This window comes from Temnothorax nylanderi, unplaced genomic scaffold (assembly GCF_030848795.1).
Source record: "Temnothorax nylanderi isolate EJ_2023f unplaced genomic scaffold, tnyl_v1.0 TNYL_tig0298_pilon, whole genome shotgun sequence".
Classification (NCBI taxonomy): domain Eukaryota; kingdom Metazoa; phylum Arthropoda; class Insecta; order Hymenoptera; family Formicidae; genus Temnothorax; species Temnothorax nylanderi.
Genome location: NW_027249360.1, coordinates 226,227 through 235,132, shown reverse-complemented (window position 1 = coordinate 235,132; position 8,906 = coordinate 226,227). Strand labels below are relative to the sequence as shown.

The 8,906-nt window shown below is 39.2% G+C and overlaps 1 pseudogene; it reads right to left on the bottom strand.

The window, feature by feature from the left end:
* Positions 1 to 306: 306 nt before the first annotated feature.
* Positions 307 to 7,956, bottom strand: LOC139780802 (uncharacterized; annotated as a pseudogene).
* Between the last annotated feature and the right edge of the window lie 950 nt (positions 7,957 to 8,906).

Below are 8,906 nucleotides of genomic sequence, written 5' to 3'. Positions count from 1 at the left end.
GTTCTCTAAATAACAATCTAGCTTGTTCTCGATTGTCCTACTTCAAGTGATGCTTATAAATTTCTTGATTCAGACATAAATAATTTTACAATCAGATTATTCTCTAAGTATTTTATATTTACTTACTACTTTCAATACTGCCAAAGAAAAGGAACAAAATATTTGTTAACGAAGCCCGAATATTCAAAACTTTAAGTACAACAAAATCTGGCAAAATTCGGAACCGTATATCGATGTTTGGAAATATATCTGTATTATTTTTCATATTTGTTATTTTTACTTGTTTTTTTTTAGTTTTTCTCTGAATGTATTTTTATTTTATTTTGTATGCTGCAGTTAGAAACCGTATTCCTGTGTCGCCTTATGCACGCGTGTATCCCAGTTCATAGAGATTCGCATTGTCGAGGACACTCTTAATGGCAGGATATGGGCGCCAAACCCATATCCTCCTTGGTGTGCCTCTCATCACGTTCTTTTTGGACACCTCGAAATCCTATCCGGGCGGATTCACCGTACCCCTTGGAATGATCAACTTCAAGTCTCGCTCCTGGAATGTGGCCTGTATAACCGAAGATCGGCGGTTTTTCTGGGTCGACATGATAATCTGCAACGAAAATAATAATTACACAATAGGTCTTGGAACTTGATGCTTCGCTTCGAGCCTCAATAGAACTTGAATCTTTTAATCAATTCTTATAATCAGGACATTTTTGTTACGAAAATCTATTATTAAAAGAATGCATTTTATGTATTTTAAGTTTTGGATAAATCTTCGTAAATCTTTGTTAATTTCTATTATATATATATATATATCTTTCAGCTTGGTCTTTTATTTTAGTTATTATTTTAGAAGTAAACAATTAATTAATTGTATTTGGAATAACGCAATATGCATTGTTAGATTAAATTAGAAATGACAGAAATTAACAAGCAACGTAATATGCAAGTACCGTAGGTCCTTCTGTCTTTGCCATAACCGTCATCGATCTCAATGTCCACATTATCTGCCCTCGCTCCAGATAGAAGATGTGTCGGATTTGTCTGCTCTGTCAGAAGAGCGTGAGCCCTTATCGCGTCCTGTTCCCACAGCTTCACTTGCGTTTTGTGCCACTCTTTGCCACCGACTTCCACGGCTTTCATGAAAGTCATGCCATAGGTATGCCTGTCGTTGCGGCCAGGAATAAATCCTGTGATAAATCAAGACAACGTCAAATATAAATCTCTTTGCGGATGAATGCATTGTATAAAAAGCATCAAATCCTATACTAATGTAATCTTTATATGTATATATTATAATATAATATGTATGTATATATTACATTATACATATCTTTATATGTATATATTATAATATATAGTATTTTTTAATTAATTATAATAGGTTTTAATATCTTTATATTATTATAATAGTATAATCTTCGTATTAATATCAAGAGACGAGAAAAAATACATTTCTTATAAATATTTCTTAAATTAATTAATGTGTCTCGCCCGTGTATTACATAACTCTTTTATACTGCTTATGTTGGATTAATTTTATATCGCGTCTCATCAGATAATTGCAACTTTGTTGATCGTAGGAGCGAAACTCATAGCAAAACAAAAATTATTCGAAACGTAGATAATTTTAATTTTAATAAATCAAGAAATGAAATTAAATCCATTCTTTTATAATAATTCAATAGATTGCGAATATATTTCACGCAATTTATGTTATTGTTCCGTTGCAATAATTATATCTGTAATTATGTCTCTCTCTCTCTCTCTCTCTCTCTCTCTCTCTCTCTCTCTCTCTCTCTCTTTCTCTCTCTCTCTTACATAAGCAGATATACATCTCGCGTCGCGCTTCGAATTTCCGCCAAATTAAATGTAATTGCCTACTTTCAAGCGATTGGGAATACAGAGTAATACACGCGTCATCGGATCAACTGAGGTTCAAAAGGATCTGGCGCGTCGATCATTTATTAACAATATACGCATTTATTAATAATATTAATAATGCAAAATTTATATGCATCCCAATACTGGCTTTTGATCGTACATTTTGAGTGGTTCACCACAATTACTTAGTCTCTGATTGACTCACATCGTATCGCGTGATATCGTGAAGTTGCTAACGCCACTTTCAAATTTTTAAGTAGTGAAGCGTCGCGGGGGATTGTGGTCGCGAGTGGTTGTAGTCGCAGGACGCAGGCCGGAGGATGCGACTGCTGTGTGTGTGTGTGCGAGCTGCGAGTGATGCAGCGTCGTGACACGTTTTAACAAAGAAGTACGGCCGCGATTAGCATGATTTCGGTTAATTCGGTTAACTGCGCGTCGTGAGATCGACGTTCGTCGCATCGTGGCCTTTCGAGACGCGTATTTCGTATTTCGCGAGATTCCGGCTGCGGTCCATTTGACGCTACACAAATGCTTTGGAGCGTTCTTCTTCTCCTTCTTTCTTCATTGAAAGAAATGAGAAGAGGAATACTTCGAAGCATTTTTGTAGCGTCAAGTGGGCCGCAGCCTCCATCGATCGAAGTGATCGATCCGCTTCGGCAAGTGGGCGACCGTCATGTTTTCGCGCACGGTACCCTGCGGATACCTGCCTCGATTCCGACTCGTGTATCTAAGTATGCGAATCTATTCGTGCGTTCATTACAATAATGTATCGTAGTAAGATTGCCGTAACGGGAGACGGTAATCGGCCCGAAAAACGCGATTGAGTGCGTGCCCTTTCTGTTAACAAGTGTGGCGTCGCCGCGGCAGAGTGTCGTGAATTTTGGCGCGCGTCTCGCGGATCTTCTCCCGTCGTTCTTCCGTCGTCACGTAGTGAAGCGAGCGTCAATTAGGCGGAAAATGATCCGTGATTTTGGGAGTGCCGTGTTGCGCGCGATCGTGATTATATCTCTTTAAATGATACGTGCGCGAACGTAATCCGTCGTATTGTCGACGGCGAATGTGTATTATGGGTGTGCATTGTGTTACAGTGTGAGTGCCATGTTGTGCCACGAAGGAGCAGCAAGATAGGAGGTGCGGGCCCGGGGAGGCGTCGAGCAACGGCCGAATAACCATAATGGGTAAGCATAATTTTTGTGACTCAACTGTCTGCGTTATTTTACATCCCTGCACGATATAGGTAACGCGTATATTTTATCTTGAGAACCTTCAAACAAAATGTTTGTAATATGATTATTAATTAATCAACTTACTAATGAAATTAATAATTATGTTTATAATAAATTAACATTCACAAATTGCAGATGTATGTAGAAATTTTCAACATTTTCTAACTTCAACGTTTATAATTCTATTTGAATTATAAGAATTAGAATTTCTTTCCGTCATACATCATGAAAGTTAATGTAAAAAATACATTCTTTTTAATGATTATGTAATTTTTTTGTTAGAAGATTATTTCGTAAAATGTTATTTATTTTTGGACACTATGTTTTTAATACATGAATACATTTGTATGTTATAGATTACATTATATAATCTCCGCTGCTGCGCATCGTACCGGTGAGTGATTATTTTTTTATCCCTTTTGAAGCAATGGATTTGCGGAGAAGGATCGTCGCGGATATCAGCCTGCAATTTCGTCTCGCGCATTTAGCTTGCGTTATAAGTATATAATTGATGAATAAAACAATAACCGCGTCATGAGAGAGATTATTACCGAGCGTATATTATTTGTCGCTCGAAGTGCGTTCGGGAATGCACGAAGGTACTATTTTTTCGCTATCGCGACGTGATTAACTGCGTGTCGCGTGCGATTAACGTTGAGCGCGTCGTGCAAAGTGCCGCGCGATAATCGCGTATGCAGTTTGAGTCGAAATAACGCTTTAATGTATTCAAAACGGATTAATTCATTTTTGCATAATGTTAAAATACTTGACGTATGAATTTCGCGTTACAATCGCGCGAGAGCGGCAATACCGACACGCTGATATTAACCGCGAATCATATACCTACGTTTCGCTTTCCATTTACCTATATGGACTTTTAGCGCTGGAAATCTATAGTACACGTAACGTATACTATAGATAGTATAATTTTCAGCGCTGGCAATGATTTAGAAACTCAGCTTATTTCGTAGGGAGAAATTGAAAAAAACGTCGCTCGCGAGCCGTCGCATTATTGCCGCTTGGCCGCTTGCTCGCCGAGATTGTTTACGTTTTTTTGGGCTCGCCTGAGCCCGCCGCTCGGGCGGCTCGGGCCGCGGCTTCTCGGTAACATGAGTAGGGGGCAGTAGGGAGGGACGGAGCGGGGGTAGTCGAGGATCGCCGGTCGAGGCTGCTGCAACTAGTGCAACTGCCCGGACATACCGAACACAGCGTCACAGCGAGCGCGCCAGGCGGCGCCCGCTCATTCTACCCCCATTCCATCCCCACTGCTCGAGTTGCCCGGGAGCCGCGGCTTTCTCCCGGTATCTGCACAACGTGAACGTAAACGTATTAATTATTAATTAGCGCAAGTTCGTGTCGCGTTGCGTCGCTCGCCCTTCCGCGCGTTTCGTCGATCGAAAAGAAGTCTCGCGTGTGAATCAATAGTGGAAGCGTGCCGAATCGATCGACGGACGATTATCTCGGTGCCACTCATCGATCCGCTCGATTGCGATCTTTCGGCGTCGAAATTTGTCATCGAGTCATTGCATATGGCGGACCTGAAGAACGTTTCCGTTTCGCGTAACGCGAGTGAGCTAGCAGATCAAAAGTGAATTTTGCGTCGCGTCGTCGCGTGTACCCACGGCGGATCCACGAAGTTCGTTCACGCGCTGGTGGATGCGAGATGTGTTTCAGCGAGTTGTGTTTAATCCCGCGACGGGTTTCTCGCGTCTTTTTACCCGTCGAGAGTGAGTTTCCCAGTACATAAGTACAAGTGGATGTCGCGAGTGCCGAATCATCTAACGAGAGCGAGCATCTGCATCCGTCGCGTCGTTGCATATGGCGGATTTCGAAAGTTTCCGTTTCGCGGGCGGACGAGTGAAACAGCCGGGAGCAGCGAGGAGGAGCGGAAAAGAGCAACGCGAAAGGAGCGAGCACAGGAAGCTGTGAAATGTGCGGCGACGACGCATCTGCCGGTGAGTGAGCTCGATTATTCCGAGTATCCCACCGTCTCGTTTTTCGCGCCGTGGTATACTCATGACTCAGACGCATTTGATCAAATGTGTCCGTTCCGCCCTTAGTTTTATTGTAATACAATATTATTTCCGGTTTGCCAGAAGTTCTGTCAATATTACCAGTAACACATGTACGTACACCACATTAATTCTTTCCCACACGTAGCAACTAGCAACTAGACACTGCTACGTGTGACATGGGAGAGGTGCATGTACGTACACCACATTAATTATCCTCGAGGATATGTATATAAATGTCTTAACTGTAATTTACCCTCATATATATTTTATATAAATCTTTTCTCGATACATATAAAAGTGCAAATTTGCATTAGCGTTGTTAAGACATTTTATATACATGTCCTTGTCCTCAGCTACAGAATTACTTGATATTTATAAAAAGGCGTTCCGAGACGTAAAGCAATTTCTTCTTGGTTCTTTCTCACACGTACCACAACTGGGCACTGCTACGTGTGACATGGGGGAGGTACATGTACATACACCACATTTTCAAAATAATTGTACGAAACCTGCGATTACATAAAATGCCGGTGGTCTTACCGGTATATCCTAGAATGTACGGAGCTGCCGTGCAAAACATAGCTTTTATGATCTCTTTATCGTGAAGAGTTGGATACTCTTCCGCCTCCATACCGGAATTTGGCCTATATGGTCCAGTCTTAAGATCCTTATTTTCTAACAAATCCGTTTCCTGTAACAATACATAATATAAAATTAAATTTCGAAGTGCGTAATTTGATTAAATCCGTAATATTTTATGATTATTATACAATCTTTTTTATTCAAGTTTCTCTATAAATAAATACGTCTTTCTTATTTCTACAGTTTAATTAATTTCTATATAATCTTTCGATATCTCCTCTTCTTACCTTCATTATCGGCATATCTGCCGTACTCGCTCCGAAATCTCTTTCCAATGCGAAATTAAGGGTGGGACAGTGACCCGTGTACCTAAAAGTAAACACGCCATTATAATTAAAGATGATAAATTCAAATAACACATTTAAAAAATTATTTATTTAAAAAACAACACTGCTGTATCCTATCAGAATCTAAAGAAATCGTGTTTTTTAAATAAATAAATGACCATGTTGATATTATGATATATTATATTGTTTCACGGTTGCGATAGAGCGTGAGAGGTCAACTATTTCCGTCAGACTTTTACTGCCTTTCTCGTTACGACAAAAATGGATAGCAAGAAACGACTGATAGCGAACAAGTAAGTTATCGAGAACTTCTCTAATTCTTCTCTTTTCGCGAACAGATAGTTCTCATTATTTAAAAAAAACATCGATCTCGATTTTAACGATAGAATCTTGGACCAATCTTGAATCTTTCCGTAGAATATTAATGATACTAGTGATTTTCAAATTATAAGAGACTTTTATTGGTTGATTGTGAGCATTTACGTAATGTTGGTATCATACATAATACTCTGATTAAAAAAACGGGCACAGCAACAACTGTGCCGCAACCAACAACGTAGAACTACGTCTACTGTCACTAGTTTATGTTAAACTTTAAAAGTATTCAGCGAAGGACAGTTGATGTAGCCTGCGGCACAGTTGTTGCTGTGCCCGTTTTTTGTATCAGAGTATTATGTATGATACCAAAATTACATAAATGCTCACAATCAACCAATGAAAGTCGACCGAGCGATTAACCGGAAACCGTTTCTCCAAGTTTCGGGTCAATCTGTAAAAATATTTCTGAAAAGTTTCTATAAAGTAATTGAAACATGCTTTATTCTTTTAACGATATATATGATTATACCCTATAGTCCTTTATTTCAATCACAGATTCCCGGATCGATCTCGATTCCTTTGCGAGTTGTGCTATTTTAATTATTCACGGTATACATATTTTATACAGAAGTTACAGGTAGACAAGTATACCTCGCGTGCATGTTTACATTTCTTTTCTCGGAATATACATACTTTATTGTATCCTACTATGGCTGCGTTCGGAAACGTCATCCGAGTTGACACGAGTGTACTCCCTTCTCTTTCTAACTCGCTGAGATAGAAAGAGTATACCCACGTGTACCCGGGTGACGTTTCCGAACGCAGCCTACGTCGCAATATGTAGCGATGTAACTACAAGTATAGATCTAACGAAGAAGCCACCGTGCGTGCATATGTCGCGCAAGATATCTAAGGAATTAGATACGCTTCACCGGGCAGAAAGACGCCTATAACGTTCGCGTAATAGGTCATAATTTTGCACTATCGTCCAGTATATTTCCTTAATCCTTAATATATTTTGCAGGTCATGGAAAAGTGAACTGCAAATTAATCTTGCATCAATCAAATATTACATGAGAGTTAAATGGGGGAGTTTCTATTTCGCTAGACCTCAAAATTTAATAAAGTACTAAAATTTTGATTCAATTATTTTTTAAAGCAATATATGCATTCTCTTTGCAATTGGCGCAATTTCACTTTTTTTTTAAAATACATATTACTTATTTGAGTTAGGTAACGCAATTTTGTGAATTATTTTGTTAGGGAGAAATAAAGCTACTACTATTTAGGATTTTTGGATTTACAACATACATTGCGCGTGTACTTGGCGCCTTTTTTTACCTTTTTTTGAAAAAGGTAATTTTGTACTGATAAAAATTCACATCAGTGTATTTAAAATCCGATTTAGTTAATGGTAATTAGCTCACATACGTTTCGGTACTGCGACGAGGAGATCTCGACTTCTTCCTTTTTCTTCCGGACAAAACACACGTCTGAACACGATCAAGCTCGCTAATCGACTGGGAGCTCTGGCTCCCGCCATCATTTTCGTCGCGTATCTTGCCTGGCATGGCGCAATATGAGAGCAGGGGCTAGGTCGGCCTTCCGCACCGCGCCACACCGTATCCTTGTCCGCCTCCTTCCTGCATCTACGCCGTACTCGAGTGACCCTGAAAGCGCAGATGCAGAGAGCACTGCGGCGAATCGAAATCAATACCACACTGGCCTACTACGCCGTGGCCTTCTTTTCAGTTAAATCCTTTTGCCGCCGTGCCGTGTCTAATGCGAGCGTCTATCGTGTCACTGATCCTATTGTTATCGTACAACATGTCTAAACATTGAAAGATAAACAAAATAAGCAAAGGACGCGCAACACGACGAAGTATCGAAACGCAATGTTTTAATTTTTTGTACTTTTTAGGCAGTTTAGATCTTTAAAATTATTATTAAACATTGACGTTACAGTGCATATTTCCGGAGTATAATTAGCATGGGCAATTATATATATGTCTTTGACGAATTTGTAGAATCTATTTCTGTAGCGGAAGTTTTTTGTATCCTGCAGCTGATAATCTTGAGATCTGTATCTACCGTTGATCGAATAGTATTATCATAGAAAGTGAGAATCATGATTGGATGGTTGTTATCTACGGAGATGAAATCGATAGATGTGAGGGGCAAGTATCAAATGATTTATAAACTGGTTAATTTGAAAATGTAGTTGTTTTTAGAGATATGAATTTTAATTCAGGAAACAGGCACTAAATTATAAATTTTTGTCGGAATAAAATTGCATTAGTTTCGGGATGACGCAAATAAAACAGTTAAAATATACATTTTCGAGCTTTACAGTGTACTACTCAATAGTAATGCAGGCATGATAAATTAATTATGCTTCGATATATCAAAATGATGTTTCTAAAGTGATGTAGTAAATTAGTTCGCTATTTCTTTATTTGATTTCGCATTTTCTTGTCTAAAGACCGTTTAAAGACTCATTTTCCGTCATTTGTTATGTCAACATTTCGGAAATAAGA